We start from the raw sequence: 21,520 nt of genomic DNA, 5'->3' as shown, positions 1-21,520 counted from the left end.
ATAATAGCTCTATAGTTAATACGCACCTTGATACTTACCGTAGAGTTGTTTGATGTTGAATCCGTAATAAATAAAATTAACACAATACATAATTGAATGTTACTTTTGATACACAATACACACTACTTACTCAGAGGGAAATAAACGCTACCTACTATTTTTATTTGAACATAGGCTAGAATTTACTTTTTCACAAACACGTATATTTTTAAAAGCATAATATTATAGTTTATTAAATACTACATAATATTATATACAGTTTCATGAGCATAAAGGAACAACTCTTTTAGTGTCATTGGTTCAAGTGACGACATGAGACAGTTTGGCATTAATGCCGTGTTGCTATTGGTCTATTAATTGAATACTGCACGGAAACAACACACACTATTCCTTATTATTTTTAAATCGTTTTTTTCAATAAATCTGCCACAAAAAATCTTTATATTTTTAAAAAAAGGTATTTATCAGTTAACTTGGGATACTAATATATTTCTATGGAAATTAACTATTTTTTGCAATAGATATTAAAAATACAGTTAACACATTAAGTGCATTTAATGATATTATACTCTTTGTTTATATAAATACAGAACGATAATTGAATCATCTAAAAAAAGCCAACAAAAAATGTTAAACTTATATTTTCTTCTTATAATTGGGTAAGTTTTTAAAAAATAACTCGTTTTTAATCTTTTTTCAAAAAAATTATCTAACTACAATAATCAAGACAATAATACTATAGTCTATAATAGTCGCATAAAAAAAAAGTATTTATAACCAGTCTTGACAATTTATGAGCGTTTTAGCCACTGTGCTTTGGTAATTTGCCTTTTTTATGGGAAAAAAATCCGCAATATCGATACTTCTTTGGTCCTGCATTTTCGTAAACATTTTATGGATACTCTGGTACCACATATTTTGAAAAAATTGGGCTATTGTCACGTAGAGTCTCTTCAAAGTGCGTGCCACAAGTCGTATTTGCATCCAAGGCACCTTCAAATCTGTGCTTAATTTTTTCATAAAATCTTTGCGGCTCATTGTATTTTATTTATTTATTTTTTTTATTTTTTATTGTGTGATAGGGAAGCGCTTGACCACGATCTCGCCTAATGGTAAGCTGAGATGTGGCCTATGATGGAGCGCGCTTCCCTAGAAGGAAGCATTAGCATTTATCTACATTATTTTGATATTATATGATATAGAAATTGTTAAAATTCTATATCATGCCGTAAAATATCGCCACTGACCACCTATAACTTTTCCTGTATTAACTGAACATACAGGAATATGGTTTTCGGGCTTCTCTTATCTCTTTATAGTGCTTGTATCCTCAATGTATACCACCATGACATTGTGGCGTTGCCACTTTTATTATCTATATTTTATTATCTGTGGCGTTCCGAAACGGAACGCACTTGATCGAATTTTAAATTGATTCGACGATAGTGAAAATGATTCACTAGGACAATAGTTAATACGCAAAACGCAATACGCAGTTGATACGTATTTAATACCAATACTCAATGATTGTCTCCTGCTAACCTGTACAGACTAGACTCATTGTGGTGACTGGTGAAACATTGTATAGCATTAACAACATAGTACTGTATTATTGAAAGATCGATTAAAGGTTTATTTTACAATCTACGGCTTTCATTATACATGGGTAACAAAACCCCATAACATATTCGGTTTTACTCCGGACAACATCTTCAGCCACCCAATCCCTTTGCTTGAAGTCCAAATCCAGCGGAGGACAATAATCGTCATTTACTAAAATTGAAGGTTTTTCGTCCTAGTATAAAAGTTGTCTGGATCCCATTTTATACTCAATCTATAGTATAATACTATAGATATCATGTGAAACGTGACTTGGAAAAAAATCATTCAAATAAATCACAAAATAAAAATTTGAAACAATTTTAAAAGTTACGAAAAGCCCAATTATACGTCAAAATGACGCACAACATCCTCTTTACAACCAAATGGCGGAATTTACATGGATGAGCCAACTATGTACTGCTAGGTCTCGACGGCTAATGAGTTGGTTCTGGATTTTGCAGCGATTCGATGGTAAATATAGAAGAGTTCATACGTCAAATTTACGTAGATTGGACTTCTAGGGTTAAATGCATAAATACCTAAATGATGTTTTGTTTTTATTATCTAATAACGATAAAAAAAAACCCGTTGATTTCATTCGTTTTTCAAGCTACGTGCATAGTTTTTCCACTAAAAAGCCTCAATTGAGTCATAAAGTACACAAATTTCAAGCATAATAAGTCACATCATTTCTATAAAACCAAAACTGGCAATAATATAAGTCGTGTTGTGCGATTATGAACATAGTGCATAAGGGCATAAGTCGTTATATAGCTAACTTAATTGTCTTACCATTTAACAATACCTCAGTCATGAACCACAGATCCTCGCACTCCGATTCCCAATTTTGAATGCGATACGATGGAGTGTCGCGTGATATTGCAAAAAGTATTGTTATCGAGGGTACTTATAAAATTACTTAAAATTAATTAAGTTTAGGTAAGTTGATATTCAACTAATAATCCATCGTGCTATTATCTCGAATAGCCTCCTGGATAAGCAGGTAATTATTAAATAATTAAATAAACAATTATATACCAATAAAATAACCATTGTGACCTATTTATTTACAATTATGTATATGTAATGAAGTAACATTTAATAAACTACTTATATGCTTTTAAAATTCCGTAAAATTATCATAATTACATATATAAACTTCGGAGATCATAATTATATCTCTGGACTACTGGGTTTTTCTACTGCATTTAATTCTACTGATTCTTTGTCAATAGTATCAGATTTCGGGGCATCACACCCTCTTCGATCTGCCGATATAATTTCCTTCATTTTTTTCTCTAACTCCTGATAAAACTCTTCTGGGTCATCGTCATCTTTTCTTTTAGGTACCACTTCAATATTTAGCTCTGGTAAAGATTCACTCGAGTCAGTACTGCTGCGTCGCTCTCGCGATTCTGATGAGGGAGATAACCCTGAAAGTAAATGAACAATGATTTAGTTATTATACCTTTTCTTTATTTTTCCGATCGCATTGGAATCACTACATAGTATAAAACAAAGTCGCTTTCTCTGTCCCTATGTCCCTTTGTACGCTTAAATCTTTGAAACTACGCAACGGATTTTGATGCGGTTTTTTTAATAGATAGAGTGATTCAAGAGGAAGGTGTATATGTATAATAATTAAATTAAATAGTGGAGAAGTACTGTTATTTTTGAGGTTTCTAATGTGATGCCGTAAATAATTACATTTTTTCCTCTTACCTACATTGCAAACGCAGGCTAAACCCTACGAGTTTTATCAAAATAATGTACTAAGTATTGAAAAGGTCTACAGAAAAGTCCGTGATGGTATATATTATGTCTATCTCTTATGGATAACCCACAATAACTTTCTTTTGTCATTTACTTTAAAAATTGCGGGACGTAGCGTTTGCGGCGGTACCGGCCGGCCGCCATTGCACCCGTGCGAAGCCGGGGCGGGTAGCTAGTTTATATATAAAGAATAGTTTATGAGCAAACATAAACTACAAGTATCTTTTGCACATGATATCCCTCATAGAAGTGGACTTCATCACAGGGCCGTAGCTAGTCGAATTTGAGGTAGGGCAGCGGTTCATCATCATTATCTCCAGCAAAATTAGCCATAAGAGGTTAAAAAATACTAATAGCAGTACAGGCTTCTATTTTGATAAAATAAATATTGTCTCAACTTACTTGGTTCCTCCTCAAAATATTCTTCATTACTTAAGCGCGACATATTTAATTAATAGAGTTTTGTTTGATTTAACAATTAAATGAGATTATCGTGTTTAAAAAAATACTCTTGAAGAGGGTAGACGTGAATTAAAAGAATTCTAATTACGATGATCTGGGATCAGGAGTTGCCATTTGAAAAAAAAAGAAGAAGAAGAAGAATTACGATGATAGTCATGGCTAAACTGTGAACACGAAATGAAATGAGATAACTAAATAAACATTTAATTAAGTGTACAAATTGTATTTATCCATATAAAAATTCGCCAGTGTGATTCGTTTTTGGTTCAAGCAGTCACAAAATTCATCGATTTACCTATACTTTATATAATTATCTGTGTTCAGAGTATTCGGCCTGATTACCGGCTGTATGCCTATTTACCTAATATGTAGTATAAAAAATTGTCCCTGGAGTAGCATAAATGGCGAAAAATCGCCTACGTTGGCAACACTGATTAAAAACAAAAATTAGCATCAAACTTGTGTTTAGCTATCGGTTTAAATGTGTGGGTTTGGCGACAGTGGTTTTCATATTAATAATTATGACACTATAGCACTTCTATTTGTTTTAATTGCTCCGAGGTTTTTACTGTTCTGTGCCCGAGACCAGTGTTGCCAGCAAGACTAACATAAAATTTGCTAAATGGCTGTTAAAATTTTGCCAAAATTTTGCTAAAGGATTTATAATTAAGCTAAATATTTTGCTAAAAATTTTTAATGTCAAATAAAACGACATTTTACTTAAAATTTTATATATCCAACACATTTATTTACACATAATATGTAAATAATGACATCATAAATAATAACATCTCTTATTCGAGTGTGTTATTATCAAATAAAATATTAATATCTTGGTCTTCATCCGCAGCCGATAATGTTGACGTAGACGTGGAAGCCTCATTGCCAAGACTATATATTTCCTTGGTGCCTATAGAGCGCAGTACATTATCCGGAACTGTGTAAGAGTAGCAGCATTTTCCTGCCCTCTTTAGGTCGAATCTTATGTATAAAATGGCATTTAAAGTTTTTACCGATAAACGGTTGCGAAGCTTAGTTTTGACGACATTCATTTGGCTAAAAACACGTTCTATTTCCGCGTTGGAATGTGGTAGTGATAATAATGATATTGCCAGCTGTGATAAATCTGCAAAAGGGTTATTACCAGCTGCGTCTTTATAATCCATTACTTCATTCCAGAATTCCAAGGTGGAAGTTGTGCATGTCCATGAAATGTCGACTAAATTTACGTATGCAAGGTAGCAAAACTGTAGTTGGTTTCATATGGTTTAACTTTTATTATATTATAATATTTTATATGCTAAAAAATAAGCTATATGCTAGACAACAAATAAAAATGCTAAACAATGTAAAAATATGCTAAATTTAGCATAAATTATGCCAAATTGGCAACACTGCCCGAGACGTTACTCTAGAAATCGAAATCTGACATCAGTAATCGAATGCAGTGAATAAAAATCATCATAATAATAAATGCGTTGTGTTTTTTTATTATACTTGCCCTTTTTTTGCTCCTTAAATTTACGAAAGAAAGTATACTACTTTAAAAGGGATTCGCTTGATGAATTTTAAAATTGACATGTGTATCAAGTTCGAGCGACACATGTTTCTAGTCAGTATCGATTAATTCACTATAATCGATGTTTCACTTTCTAAGCAGGTTACCTCTCTTCGAAGATAAATTTGATAGACGTCAAAATTCAAATCAATGTTGCGTACCTACAAGTTGCGACTTGCGTATTTTGGCTGTTTGGGCGTTTGGCATGGTTTTAACAGTTGACTGTTGAAGATTATGAAAACAAAGAAAATAATAAGGTTGATGGTTCATAATAATTTCATATCGCCGATCTTCTCATTACAGAAAGTGCATATATTGCTATTAATTATGTTCAGTCTTGCAAGGTGTGAAGTGATTTATTGGTTTATTGTGGCCAAATCTTAATCTGTTGATTGTGATGATAAACTCACGACTAGTTACATCCAGCTCATCATACCAAGGTCTTCTCTGTAAATCTTCTTGAATATTTCCATACCATTTTCCTTTAAATTTCTGATCCTACTTCCAGAATTCTAACCACGTACTATTTAACGAGACATTTACATCGGAATACTCTACTCTACTACTACTACTCTTACTACTACTACTACTCTTTCAAATAAACTCACCCGCAATTTTTTACTTTTTGTCAAGGTGTACAAGTTTATAATATTATTCTAAAACGTTAGAAGTGAATTGTAAATCCTTTGAAATAAATGTATCTAAATCTAATTTACTTTTTGGTTCTTATTTGATTAACTTTTCATCTGGGATTGTTAATATATTATATAATATAAAAATTTGTATGATTTATTGGTAGGTATACTATCTGCACACCTTACTCTTTCAAATAAAGAAATAAGTAATTACTTATGTATTCAAATTCACATTGGCGTCCATATATTCTGTGCCTCCAGTGAATAAGGGAATAACTCAAAAACAGCACTTTTCAGGAGAGACAAAAAACTATATATCAATACTAAATCTTTATTAATTCAAAATTTTAAGCTTGTATGTGTAAGATATGATGTTAGACTATATTTTTACATATGAACACATGTTGTAACAACCCCAGAAATATACTTTTTTCGTGTTTTTTTGTAGTTGTGGCCTTATGAACGAGTACTTCATGGAATAACTCAATGTATTCACATAATTTTTTTTTTACTCTTTGCAATATAACGACTTATGCCCTTATGCACTATGTTCATAATCGCACAACACGACTTATATTATTGCCAGTTTTGGTTTTATAGAAATGATGTGACTTATTATGCTTGAAATTTGTGTACTTTATGACTCAATTGAGGCTTTTTAGTGGAAAAACTATGCACGTAGCTTGAAAAACGAATGAAATCAACGGGTTTTTTTATCGTTATTAGATAATAAAAACAAAACATCATTTAGGTATTTATGCATTTAACCCTAGAAGTCCAATCTACGTAAATTTGACGTATGAACTCTTCTATATTTACCATCGAATCGCTGCAAAATCCAGAACCAACTCATTAGCCGTCGAGACCTAGCAGTACATAGTTGGCTCATCCATGTAAATTCCGCCATTTGGTTGTAAAGAGGATGTTGTGCGTCATTTTGACGTAGGTATAATTGGGCTTTTCGTAACTTTTAAAATTGTTTCAAATTTTTATTTTGTGATTTATTTGAATGATTTTTTTCCAAGTCACGTTTCACATGATATCTATAGTATTATACTATAGATTGAGTATAAAATGGGATCCAGACAACTTTTATACTAGGACGAAAAACCTTCAATTTTAGTAAATGACGATTATTGTCCTCCGCTGGATTTGGACTTCAAGCAAAGGGATTGGGTGGCTGAAGATGTTGTCCGGAGTAAAACCGAATATGTTATGGGGTTTTGTTACCCATGTATAATGAAAGCCGTAGATTGTAAAATAAACCTTTAATCGATCTTTCAATAATACAGTACTATGTTGTTAATGCTATACAATGTTTCACCAGTCACCACAATGAGTCTAGTCTGTACAGGTTAGCAGGAGACAATCATTGAGTATTGGTATTAAATACGTATCAACTGCGTATTGCGTTTTGCGTATTAACTATTGTTATAGTTGAAAATATAAATCACTAAAAAAACAAAAAGCTGTACTTACCTTTCAGCAAAACCGTGACACAATAAGCTGTTACGATTTTACCGCAATCGGGCAGCAGTTTCCTTCTCAAGGGAGTAGCAACAACTGACATGAACCGTTCTTGCATTAAATTCAAGAGCCTAAAGAGATTTCGCTAAACCGATAGTCGCCGACCTTTTCCCTCATAACTCGGTCATTTTTGGAGCTAGAAATATCGCGTTTTAGCAGAAAGTAGAGCGCGATGCGCCGGATTCTACTGTGTCATTATTCCATAACGATACATATGCTCGTTAACACGTTCTTGTCGCAAATGAGCGATATGTAGTATAAAAAATTGTCCCTGGAGTAGCATAAATGGCGAAAAATCGCCTACGTTGGCAACACTGATTAAAAACAAAAATTAGCATCAAACTTGTGTTTAGCTATCGGTTTAAATGTGTGGGTTTGGCGACAGTGGTTTTCATATTAATAATTATGACACTATAGCACTTCTATTTGTTTTAATTGCTCCGAGGTTTTTACTGTTCTGTGCCCGAGACCAGTGTTGCCAGCAAGACTAACATAAAATTTGCTAAATGGCTGTTAAAATTTTGCCAAAATTTTGCTAAAGGATTTATAATTAAGCTAAATATTTTGCTAAAAATTTTTAATGTCAAATAAAACGACATTTTACTTAAAATTTTATATATCCAACACATTTATTTACACATAATATGTAAATAATGACATCATAAATAATAACATCTCTTATTCGAGTGTGTTATTATCAAATAAAATATTAATATCTTGGTCTTCATCCGCAGCCGATAATGTTGACGTAGACGTGGAAGCCTCATTGCCAAGACTATATATTTCCTTGGTGCCTATAGAGCGCAGTACATTATCCGGAACTGTGTAAGAGTAGCAGCATTTTCCTGCCCTCTTTAGGTCGAATCTTATGTATAAAATGGCATTTAAAGTTTTTACCGACAAACGGTTGCGAAGCTTAGTTTTGACGACATTCATTTGGCTAAAAACACGTTCTATTTCCGCGTTGGAATGTGGTAGTGATAATAATGATATTGCCAGCTGTGATAAATCTGCAAAAGGGTTATTACCAGCTGCGTCTTTATAATCCATTACTTCATTCCAGAATTCCAAGGTGGAAGTTGTGCATGTCCATGAAATGTCGACTAAATTTACGTATGCAAGGTAGCAAAACTGTAGTTGGTTTCATATGGTTTAACTTTTATTATATTATGTGACGGACAGTAATATGTGTTCTGTGGTAACGGACGTGACGTCGCCTGTCACCTCCGTCAAGCCAAGCCGCCATGTTGACATCCCCTCCTGCCAGCCGCCATGCCACCGCCATGCCTACCAGCCAGCCACGCGGAGGGGATAAGCCTATATATTAGCTGGCCATTGTTAAACGTGGATTATTCTTGTTAAAACTTTCAAAATAAATAAGTGTGTCGTTACGCTGCAATTTTATTTTCTCCATTGCTTCACAAATCAGAAGCGGGATGAAACGACATCGGCCACAAGTTTATCGACTTCCTGACGAATCAATGTCGGAGGAAGATGAGGGTACTTCTTCACCGCCTGCACGGAAGCTGCTCAAGAATCTGCTGAAAAAAGAAGTAGTTAAGGCTTTACGCAACCTGGAAGATGACCCCCAAGCTCCAAATAAGTCAAAAGTCCATCGTGCTGCATCTTTAATCCCCGAATTTGACCCTGATAGTGAGGAATGCACGGTACAAGCATGGATTCGTAAAATTGACCAAATTGGGGAAATAAATGGATGGGACGATACAACTAAATCATTTTACTGCTTGGTGCTGTAACACAGAAAACATCTCGCACAGTACATGCTCTTCGGCCAATCCTGACAAATTTTTACAATTAAACTCGGATATTTAATTTTTAGGCTTTTAAACCACAAAACTGAAAAAAACTAAATCCTTAAGATCACTTAGTTGTCCGTACGTCTATCAGTCTATCTATCAAGACCTTTGAAATTCATATCGCATACCATCGTCCCGTTAAGCTTTGAAAAGTTATAACAGTCGATCAAAAGATAGTAGTTTTCGACATTCGCAGGGGACACGAGGAATCAATACCTTCAGGATATTTCTTGTGAACACAGAATCATGAAATTTGTACAAGAAACGTCCTATAGCAAAGAATCTCATAATACAAAATTTAAGTTCATATGAAAACAGGTTTTTTTCTTAATTTGAATACCTTAAAATAATTTCCAACTTCAACCCTTTGAAATTAACCATTTTGATTAAAGTAATGAAACATTGAATCCTGATCATTTCGATTAAATTTATGAACTACTAACTACTAAAAGAAAATAACGCTTAAGCAACCAAATACCACTTTCACTGCTATTGTCATCAGCAGATCATTATTAAAGTATCACAAAAAAACTAGAGCATGAATCTTATCCGAGTCCTGTGGCTTTTCACTAAGCCCATCATCACGCACGCATTCCACCGAATGCCAACTCTGGCTTTTCACTAAGCCCAACATCACACACGCATTCCACCGAATACCAACTCTGGCTTTTCACTAAGCCCAACAACACACACGCATTCCTCCGAATGCAAACTCTGGCTTTTCACTAAGCCCAACAACACACACGCATTCCTCCGAATGCAAACTCTGGCTTTTCACTAAGCCCCACAACAAACCTCATGTTTGTTCCACACGCATTCCTCCGAATGCCGAGTCCCACGGACTCCCATATTCCAATGGTCTCTACAAGACCCAACCTCCGCCAGCGTCACCCGCGCACCGCGTATCCACGGTTTACTATAAGCAGCTATCTGTACTCCTAATAGCAGACGCCGGTTTCAAACGGACTACGGTAATACCGCGTATCCACGGTTCACTATAAGCAGCCATAGCTCCTAATAGCAGACACCGATTTCAACGGACTACGGCTACGAAATGACTACTGGCACTCTCTGACCAAACGAACTAAGATTCATCGCTACCACTCAACTCAAACTCAAATTTCAAACACTAACCAACTTCAAGTGGTACTTGGCCCTCAGGCATCCTCAATATATTAACAAGGTGAAGTTACCCGAACATAGTATAAACAAAATCTGTCTTTTCAAAGTGATTATTGGTGTTTACAGGATTCAATAGCTCAACAGTAAAAAAAAGTGAAACCTGAACTGAACTATTACTCATCCAACAGAATCAATATTCTTAATCGTTTTTCATTTTAATAAACTCAAGTTATCTCCTATACAGCCATACCGACAATCATGCGTCCTCGTACGCCATTTCTCACACTACATTACTACGGTAATTCATCTCGGGATACCAAAATAGCTACTATCCTGCCTCGGCCCACACTGACCTTACAGGGTTACCATACTGCCCTAGTCCTCCTGACCGGTCAGAACACATCTACTATCCTGGACTTCATGCCAGATAGAACACCACAATCCTTCGACGAACTACATTACCATCACAATATTATTTCACGCAACACACATTTACTTCACAACGTACGAGACAACACAACCATCAGTATGCTACAACTATACTCCACTACAACTCTACTGAATTATACCTCCCAAGTCTATCATAGTGATAGCCTGTGCAGCTTGCTCAAATTTTAACAGCAGTTTTATTTTGTTGTTATGATCATTGACAAACAAATGTGACAACAGCACAAAAATAACATCTTAAAAAGTTTAAAACGAATAATTCGTAACTGAACCGCAGAAAACACTCAAAGTGGTGAAAGCTTATTCTCAACTGAATATTTACCAACTTGAATTTAAAGTAATCATGTGATAACATATCTGCCTACAAAAAAATCGCGAGAAACCCTTAAAATTTTTTTTTTATCGGCAAATTTGAAAACTCAACTTAAAACAATTATTAAGTGTAGGCTTAAACTCATCTGTGAATCTAATATCGAACGGCAATAGGGCTGAGCTAAATTTTAGTTTCAACGTAATAAGAATGAACTGCTCAACAACTACTGTACAACTACCTAATTGATGTATTCAGTTGATGTCAAACTGCAGCTAGTCACAAAAACTATTATCAAGAAATTACATTAAAGGCACACAATGTAAATCGATTAGGTACTATCGAATACTCCACGTTTAGGACTTATTTGAAGCTAAAAACCAAAAAAAATGTGTGCGTGTGCTACGCGTACGTGTACACACGTAAGAAATGAAACTTCTTTTTGACCTTATTTTTTCAAAAAATAATTTACAATATGCAACTTTACAGAAATATATCAAATCACGCGTGATAGGGATAAGAAAAAAAATGTATGCGTGTACTAGAGTACACACGTAAGAAGTGAAACTTCTTTATGACCTTAAAAATGTCACGAGTATGGCGTAACGCAAAAATGTCACGCGTACGGCGTAACGCAAAAATGTCACGCTTACGGCGTAACGCAAAAATGTTACACTAAATTTTTGTCCAACCCCGATAAAGAAGTTTCACTTCAAAAACTTTCAGAAAACCTGGATGGGTTTTTCTTTTCTCTATTCAATTAAACAGACATTATCTGACGACAGTATGTAAACTGTAAAGGCGCTATTAACCTTAAGATTATTTCCAGTTTTTTTTTTTTTAAAGTCTTAATATCTTAACATTTAACGTACCCTAACGTTGATGGGATAGTTCTTAATTTTAAAGCAATCTAATGTACTAAAACCAAATGTAGATTCCAAAGATTTATCTTACGCTAGATGTTTATTTGAACACACGCTAATTATCTGTGACATTGTATTATGAACTGCCTAAATAAGGACCCAATAAATTCTCTGTAAAAATTCAAAACTAAATGCCTCGATTTACCTTTTATTCGATAAAACTAAATCTGCAACATTTCATAAAACTTCATATCGTAAAACTGTATACTGTGAATTGTTCACAACTTTATTTTAAGAAATTACCTCAAATATCACCTTAAATAAAACCTACGAAAAGTTTTTTTTTAAACCTCAAATGCACTAGTTAAGGCATTACTTTTCGTTTTTAATCGAATAGCAATAAGGCTGTCTTTGTGTAGCAATTAATTGCTATTTGTCAAGCGGTTCATTTTTGTTATTTAAACTAGTTAAAAAACAGTTTAAAAAAGTTCTGTCTTGGACGTCCGTGTGTCTGTATGTGCGGATCCTTTTTCTTGTTAGCACGATAGCGACCGAAATACTTTACTAATCGAGTCTTTTTTTTTCTCTTACGCTTGAGTATGCTCAGGAATAGAACCCTTTCATTTTTCAGGGTCTGATTCGATGTGGTTTAATTGTTATTAAATAAACAAAAATAATAATTAATAAATAATTTGGAAAATCCAAAAGTGCACGCCTCATAATTTTTTTTAATAAATATTTATTAATTATTATTTTTGTTTATTTAATAACAATTAAACCACATCGAATCAGACCCTGAAAAATGAAAGGGTTCTATTCCTGAGCATACTCAAGCGAAAGAGAAAAAAAAAGACTCGATTAGTAAAGTATTTCGGTCGCTATCGTGTTAACAAGAAAAAGGATCCGCACATACAGACACACGGACGTCCAAGACAGAACTTTTTTAAACTGTTTTTTAACTAGTTTAAATAACAAAAATGACATCAAAAATATCATGAACGTTAAAAATAGTGTTTTTTCTTAATATGTGTGTGTATGTATTATCTTACAAGTGCAATGTATGATACATAAAGACATTTTAAGTTTGAAAAATCAGATGTTTTGCGCGAAGTGACAGTAGTACCCACCTCAACGCTTCGCTTATGAGGCGTGCAATATTTATTAAAAAAAAATTATGAGGCGTGCACTTTTGGATTTTCCAAATTATTTGAAAATTTCATCATCTGTTGTTTTACAGTATTTTTCTATGAAAATATTATGTGCAGTTTACAATAAAAACTACGTATATCGAAACAATACAGCTTTGTCTGAATATTAAAATATTATGTTCTCAGTTCAATTACATTATTACTATTTTCGTACATTTCGATATCAGTTGAAAATATTGTATCATATAAAATTTTTGGTATAACAAGGTAATGCGCTTTCGTGTTTTAACTACATAATTAGTTCAATATTAATTTAGCCGTAAAATACGTTATTTTGTTATTAATTTGAATAATATTATTGTAAGGAATCTAATTCAGTGTTAGATTTTCAAAATTAGATTAAGGATAATTTGTAATAATTGAAATAAATATTTTTGGATGTACATACTGGTATTTTTATTTTATTCCCCTGTGCTCATATTATGTCATGAAACCTTTCAGTAGATACATGGACGAAATCGCAGCCAGCGCCCAGCAGCAATTAGCTATAACATACCTATAGGTATTAGGTAAGGTAATAAATAATAGCTCTATAGTTAATACGCACCTTGATACTTACCGTAGAGTTGTTTGATGTTGAATCCGTAATAAATAAAATTAACACAATACATAATTGAATGTTACTTTTGATACACAATACACACTACTTACTCAGAGGGAAATAAACGCTACCTACTATTTTATTCTATGCACGTTCTATGCATTCTATTATTTATATATAATATAATTAAATTTCGATCGATGTATCTCACAATAATTATTCTAAGTGTCATAATTTTTAAGAAATAACGATTTCCGTGTTTTTTGCCATTTACTCGAAACTCACTTCGTGGGCTTAACGGCTTTCTAGTTAAAGGACGGCAGAATAGTTAATACGCAAAACGCAATACGCAGTTGATACGTATTTAATACCAATACTCAATGATTGTCTCCTGCTAACCTGTACAGACTAGACTCATTGTGGTGACTGGTGAAACATTGTATAGCATTAACAACATAGTACTGTATTATTGAAAGATCGATTAAAGGTTTATTTTACAATCTACGACTTTCATTATACATGGGTAACAAAACCCCATAACATATTCGGTTTTACTCCGGACAACATCTTCAGCCACCCAATCCCTTTGCTTGAAGTCCAAATCCAGCGGAGGACAATAATCGTCATTTACTAAAATTGAAGGTTTTTCGTCCTAGTATAAAAGTTGTCTGGATCCCATTTTATACTCAATCTATAGTATAATACTATAGATATCATGTGAAACGTGACTTGGAAAAAAATCATTCAAATAAATCACAAAATAAAAATTTGAAACAATTTTAAAAGTTACGAAAAGCCCAATTATACGTCAAAATGACGCACAACATCCTCTTTACAACCAAATGGCGGAATTTACATGGATGAGCCAACTATGTACTGCTAGGTCTCGACGGCTAATAAGTTGGTTCTGGATTTTGCAGCGATTCGATGGTAAATATAGAAGAGTTCATACGTCAAATTTACGTAGATTGGACTTCTAGGGTTAAATGCATAAATACCTAAATGATGTTTTGTTTTTATTATCTAATAACGATAAAAAAACCCGTTGATTTCATTCGTTTTTCAAGCTACGTGCATAGTTTTTCCACTAAAAAGCCTCAATTGAGTCATAAAGTACACAAATTTCAAGCATAATAAGTCACATCATTTCTATAAAACCAAAACTGGCAATAATATAAGTCGTGTTGTGCGATTATGAACATAGTGCATAAGGGCATAAGTCGTTATATTGCAAAGAGTAAAAAAAAAATTATGTGAATACATTGAGTTATTCCATGAAGTACTCGTTCATAAGGCCACAACTACAAAAAAACACGAAAAAAGTATATTTCTGGGGTTGTTACAACATGTGTTCATATGTAAAAATATAGTCTAACATCATAATTCGCACGCTGAGAACGAAAGTGACCTAATACGAAATTCGTGTTTTTTGGGAATCATCAAAAAAGTGTTCGTAATTTACAGAACTATTTACAAATCATGTCATAATTTGTTCGAATGCAAAGTTATATAAGATATTAAAGTCTGATATCATTTTAGAGGATATTATCCACCCATACAATCCATAAAAAATAAATTAAATTAAATTTAAATATTTTTTATCTTTTTTTAAAAATTACCATTAGATATTGCGTCACTTTAGTACTGAAAACTTGTAACTCATCTTTGACTAGTTTGGGAATGAGTCACTTTAGTATTTTTGTTCTATGCATGCATTTGGACGTAACCTGAATTATGTCAACTTAGTATTAAAATATTAATGGGAAGTAGTCTAATGAAACCAAATGTTAACTAAGAAATTATATTTATTGTTTGTTTCAAGACTCATTTTTAATTTTACTTAATACCTATGGGCAATCAACTCTAATATTGGTATTATTAATCAACAAAAAATTATACTTCAGTATAATTAATTAAAAAAAGTAATACAAAAGTGCAGTTTTAGTTAGGAACTAGCGGTCCGCCCCGGCTCCGCCCGTGGTACATATTTCACAATAAAAGGTAGTCTATGTTCTTTCTCAATGTCTAAAGATTATCTGTGCCAAATTTCATCAAAATCGGTTCAGTAGTTTATGCGTGAAAACCATACATACATACAAACCTTTCCTCTTTATAATATTACTAGCTTACCGCCCGCGGCTTCGCCTACTTTGTTTCAAACCTAATAAATTATACACTAAAACCTTCCTATTTAATCACTCTATGAATTAAAAAAAACCGCATCAAAATCCGTTCCGTAGTTTTAAAGATTTAAGCATACAAAGGGACATAGGAACAGAAAAAGCGACTTTGTTTTATACTATGTAGTGTAGATTTATTTCGCACCTCTTAAAGTGAAAGTTTATCTAAAAATTTTGGCTCAGAGCAGATAGATAAATAGCGAACAAAACGCAAGTAAGATCCTGGGAAGTACTAAGTAAAATTCTACTAACAGCTGCGAGTGAAAATCTAGGTAATGAGATACGATGCAGAAACAAGTGGCCGAATGCCAAAAGGTTACTAACGAAAAGAATGAAGCATACCTATCGTTACAGCAGACTTACACTTGCAGACGAGAGAGAGCATAAAGCGCGACGAAGGAAAAAAAATAACTACACAAGAGAAAGAAGAAGAAATGTGTTGATGTCAACTAACTTGAAGAGATTGCTAAAAGTTTCTCAACGAAGGACTCGAGAAACTTTTACAGCCAAACTAATAGAGGTAGGAAAGATTTCAAACCTAGAACCTCAGCTTGTAAAAGTAAAGATAGTGAGCTACTAAATAGTAAGAACGATATTATTAAAAGATGGAATTAGTACTTCCAAGAACTGCTAAATAGCACAGAAACTGCTGAAACACCTTCTGCCATACAAAATTATACTAACATCCCAGATATCTCACTGCCTACAAATAGACGAAGTTAGATTGGCCATTAGGAAACTCAAAAATCATAAGCCACCAGGAACTGATTACATCTCTGTGGAATTGCTTAAATATGCTGAAACTAGCTTTAAGGAGAAATTTTATGAGCTGATAGTCCAGGTGTAGTAGTCTGAAACGACGCCCTGTTAACTTTTCTTTATTCTTTCTAAAAGCACATTGCCTTACACATTGCATAGGTACATGAACCACAGACTAAGTACAGGGTTGCCACAACAATGACATAAGAAAAATAATTATAGTTAAGTTTTTCTAATATAATCTAATACGCCCGATGAGTGGAACATCGCAGTAACATAGGGTATATATTACAGCGGTGTGTACAGCACAAGAAAGGTGACATATTTGATTGCCAGAATTATCACGGTATATCTCTTTTAAACACGGCATATAAAATCTTCGCCTATGTCCTTTTCAATAGAATATCTCCATACACAGAAGACAAACTAGGCGACTACCAGTACGCTTGGGGCCCTAACCGTTCGACTACTGATCAGATTTTAAAACACTTGAGTTCAATGTCATAACACACCATATTATTTTCGTGAATTTTAAGGCTGCATACGACAATGTTCACCGAAATTTCCTGTACCAAGCGTTGACTGAGATCGGCATTCCACCACAATTGGTGTCGTCACTTACAGCAATGACGTTAAAAAAATAAAAAAGCGTCGTTCGGATCCATTCAGTATCTTGCAACCTTTTAGGGCAATGGAAGGCCTTAGGCAATGTGATGCGCTCTCCAGCCTTCTGATTAACATAGCCTTAGAAAAATGCATCCGAGATTCCAGAAATTGAGACATCGGGCACTTTATTTTTCGAATAGATACAAATACTGAGATACGCGGATGATATAGACCTGGATCGGGAGGACGCTACCAGCAGTGATCCTCTACTGCTGTTAACGCATATATTACTATAGACCAAACTGCCCAAAAGCTCGGTCTACAAGTCAAGTTCGTGGCTGTACGTGACTTTGTGTACCTGGCATAATTAATAACAAACCAGAACGAAATATCTGCAGAAATATTTAAACGAATTATGGCTGATTCGGCCTTCTAAGATATTTTTGATCGAAACTGCTATGCCGAAACATAAAGGTACTGCTATAAAAGACCCTACTAAGACCAGTACTAACATACGGGTCCGAAAGTTGGGTCCTGAGCAAAAAAATGAGGATTGCCTGCTGGTGTTCTAGCGAAAAATCCTCAGACGGATTTTCGGTGCTGTGCTGGAAAATAGACATTGGAGAACGCGGTATAACCATGAGCTTTATGAAATGTACGAGGAGCCGAATGTCTTATAGACCATAAAACTAGGCCGTTTACGCTGGGCCGGATACGAGGCACGTATGGACGACAAGAAGGCACCTCTGCGTCTTCTCTATGGAAAACCAGATGGGCCGAAGCTCCGATGGTTGGATGGCATCTAATGATTGCTGTGAAAATCTGGAGAACTCAGACAAAGGACCGAGAGATCTGGAAGAAAATACTGGACCAGGCCAAGGCCCACTAGCAGCTGTAGAGCCTCAGATGATGATGATCACTCAGCGAGGAAACTCTTGTATTTCATGATAACTTTTTGGGTATGAATTTTTCGTTTTCTTTTTCATTTTCTTGAACCATTTGTAATATAAAATCATCTTTAATCTCTTCATAATAATGACCTAAACATAAATATTTAAACAAATTATTATTGAAACAATGACATAAACTTTAATACGCCATAAAATTAACTTATCAAAATATTATTAAAACGGCCTATTTATACATAATACACTTAAACAAAGAAAGCATTTAATAAAGTACAGGCATAACGAGAAATATGTCGTTACCTTTAGAATAGTTGATAATACAAAAATGACTTAATATGATTTAAGTCACAATTCAAAAACTGCATTTTAGTACAAAAGTGACCTAATACGAATAAAGGTCTTGTTAGGATTAGAACATTGACATAATATTTACTTACCTTTCGGTAAATAAACGCCGCAATCAGGATTAAATCACTTTAAAACTAAGAAATGTAATCACCGTGCCGACATAATACTAAAACGGTCACTATTTTAGCGGAGGGACGTTTAAAATACGCAAATTATAAAGAGACGCAACATACGTGTTTTTCGGTTTCTAGGTGACATAGGATAGTTTTTGATTTATTAAATGATAGAATACCTTATTCTGAGTCATTTTATGAGTATAACTCATTTTTGCAAAATTTTGAGTTAGGTCACTTTCGTTCTCAGCGTGCGAATTATCTTACACATACAAGCTTAAAATTTTGAATTAATAAAGATTTAGTATTGATATATAGTTTTTTGTCTCTCCTGAAAAGTGCTGTTTTTGAGTTATTCCCTTATTCACTGGAGGCACAGAATATATGGACGCCAATGTGAATTTGAATACATAAGTAATTACTTATTTCTTTATTTGAAAGAGTAAGGTGTGCAGATAGTATACCTACCAATAAATCACACAAATTTTTATATTATATAATATATTAACAATCCCAGATGAAAAGTTAATCAAATAAGAACCAAAAAGTAAATTAGATTTAGATACATTTATTTCAAAGGATTTACAATTCACTTCTAACGTTTTAGAATAATATTATAAACTTGTACACCTTGACAAAAAGTAAAAAATTGCGGGTGAGTTTATTTGAAAGAGTAGTAAAGAGTATTCCGATGTAAATGTCTCGTTAAATAGTACGTGGTTAGAATTCTGGAAGTAGGATCAGAAATTTAAAGGAAAATGGTATGGAAATATTCAAGAAGATTTACAGAGAAGACCTTGGTATGATGAGCTGGATGTAACTAGTCGTGAGTTTATCATCACAATCAACAGATTAAGATTTGGCCACAATAAACCAATAAATCACTTCACACCTTGCAAGACTGAACATAATTAATAGCAATATATGCACTTTCTGTAATGAGAAGATCGGCGATATGAAATTATTATGAACCATCAACCTTATTATTTTCTTTGTTTTCATAATCTTCAACAGTCAACTGTTAAAACCATGCCAAACGCCCAAACAGCCAAAATACGCAAGTCGCAACTTGTAGGTACGCAACATTGATTTGAATTTTGACGTCTATCAAATTTATCTTCGAAGAGAGGTAACCTGCTTAGAAAGTGAAACATCGATTATAGTGAATTAATCGATACTGACTAGAAACATGTGTCGCTCGAACTTGATACACATGTCAATTTTAAAATTCATCAAGCGAATCCCTTTTAAAGTAGTATACTTTCTTTCGTAAATTTAAGGAGCAAAAAAAGGGCAAGTATAATAAAAAAACACAACGCATTTATTATTATGATGATTTTTATTCACTGCATTCGATTACTGATGTCAGATTTCGATTTCTAGAGTAACGTCTCGGGCAGTGTTGCCAATTTGGCATAATTTATGCTAAATTTAGCATATTTTTACATTGTTTAGCATTTTTATTTGTTGTCTAGCATATAGCTTATTTTTTAGCATATAAAATATTATAATATAATAAAAGTTAAACCATATGAAACCAACTACAGTTTTGCTACCTTGCATACGTAAATTTAGTCGACATTTCATGGACATGCACAACTTCCACCTTGGAATTCTGGAATGAAGTAATGGATTATAAAGACGCAGCTGGTAATAACCATTTTGCAGATTTATCACAGCTGGCAATATCATTATTATCACTACCACATTCCAACGCGGAAATAGAACGTGTTTTTAGCCAAATGAATGTCGTCAAAACTAAGCTTCGCAACCGTTTATCGGTAAAAACTTTAAATGCCATTTTATACATAAGATTCGACCTAAAGAGGGCAGGAAAATGCTGCTACTCTTACACAGTTCCGGATAATGTACTGCGCTCTATAGGCACCAAGGAAATATATAGTCTTGGCAATGAGGCTTCCACGTCTACGTCAACATTATCGGCTGCGGATGAAGACCAAGATATTAATATTTTATTTGATAATAACACACTCGAATAAGAGATGTTATTATTTATGATGTCATTATTTACATATTATGTGTAAATAAATGTGTTGGATATATAAAATTTTAAGTAAAATGTCGTTTTATTTGACATTAAAAATTTTTAGCAAAATATTTAGCTTAATTATAAATCCTTTAGCAAAATTTTGGCAAAATTTTAACAGCCATTTAGCAAATTTTATGTTAGTCTTGCTGGCAACACTGGTCTCGGGCACAGAACAGTAAAAACCTCGGAGCAATTAAAACAAATAGAAGTGCTATAGTGTCATAATTATTAATATGAAAACCACTGTCGCCAAACCCACACATTTAAACCGATAGCTAAACACAAGTTTGATGCTAATTTTTGTTTTTAATCAGTGTTGCCAACGTAGGCGATTTTTCGCCATTTATGCTACTCCAGGGACAATTTTTTATACTACATATTAGGTAAATAGGCATACAGCCGGTAATCAGGCCGAATACTCTGAACACAGATAATTATATAAAGTATAGGTAAATCGATGAATTTTGTGACTGCTTGAACCAAAAACGAATCACACTGGCGAATTTTTATATGGATAAATACAATTTGTACACTTAATTAAATGTTTATTTAGTTATCTCATTTCATTTCGTGTTCACAGTTTAGGCATGACTATCATCGTAATTCTTCTTCTTCTTCTTTTTTTTTCAAATGGCAACTCCTGATCCCAGATCATCGTAATTAGAATTCTTTTAATTCACGTCTACCCTCT

At 33.7% G+C, this 21,520-nt stretch overlaps 1 long non-coding RNA gene across 1 annotated transcript in view; it reads right to left on the bottom strand.

Moving 5' to 3' along the window:
- Window positions 1–10,525: 10,525 nt before the first annotated feature.
- The window catches only part of LOC149895195 (uncharacterized), a 97,669-nt gene continuing 86,674 nt past the window's right edge, over window positions 10,526–21,520 (bottom strand). The window contains exon 3 of the long non-coding RNA XR_016458534.1: window positions 10,526–10,656. This is a non-coding gene — a long non-coding RNA (uncharacterized LOC149895195). The remainder of the gene's footprint in view (window positions 10,657–21,520) is intronic.

Source organism: Colias eurytheme, chromosome 32 (assembly GCF_061535395.1).
Source record: "Colias eurytheme isolate Ceu_HAF_F1 chromosome 32, ilColEury1 Martin Lab GWU primary, whole genome shotgun sequence".
Lineage (NCBI taxonomy): Eukaryota > Metazoa > Arthropoda > Insecta > Lepidoptera > Pieridae > Colias > Colias eurytheme.
This window is presented reverse-complemented; position numbering and strand designations above follow the sequence as displayed.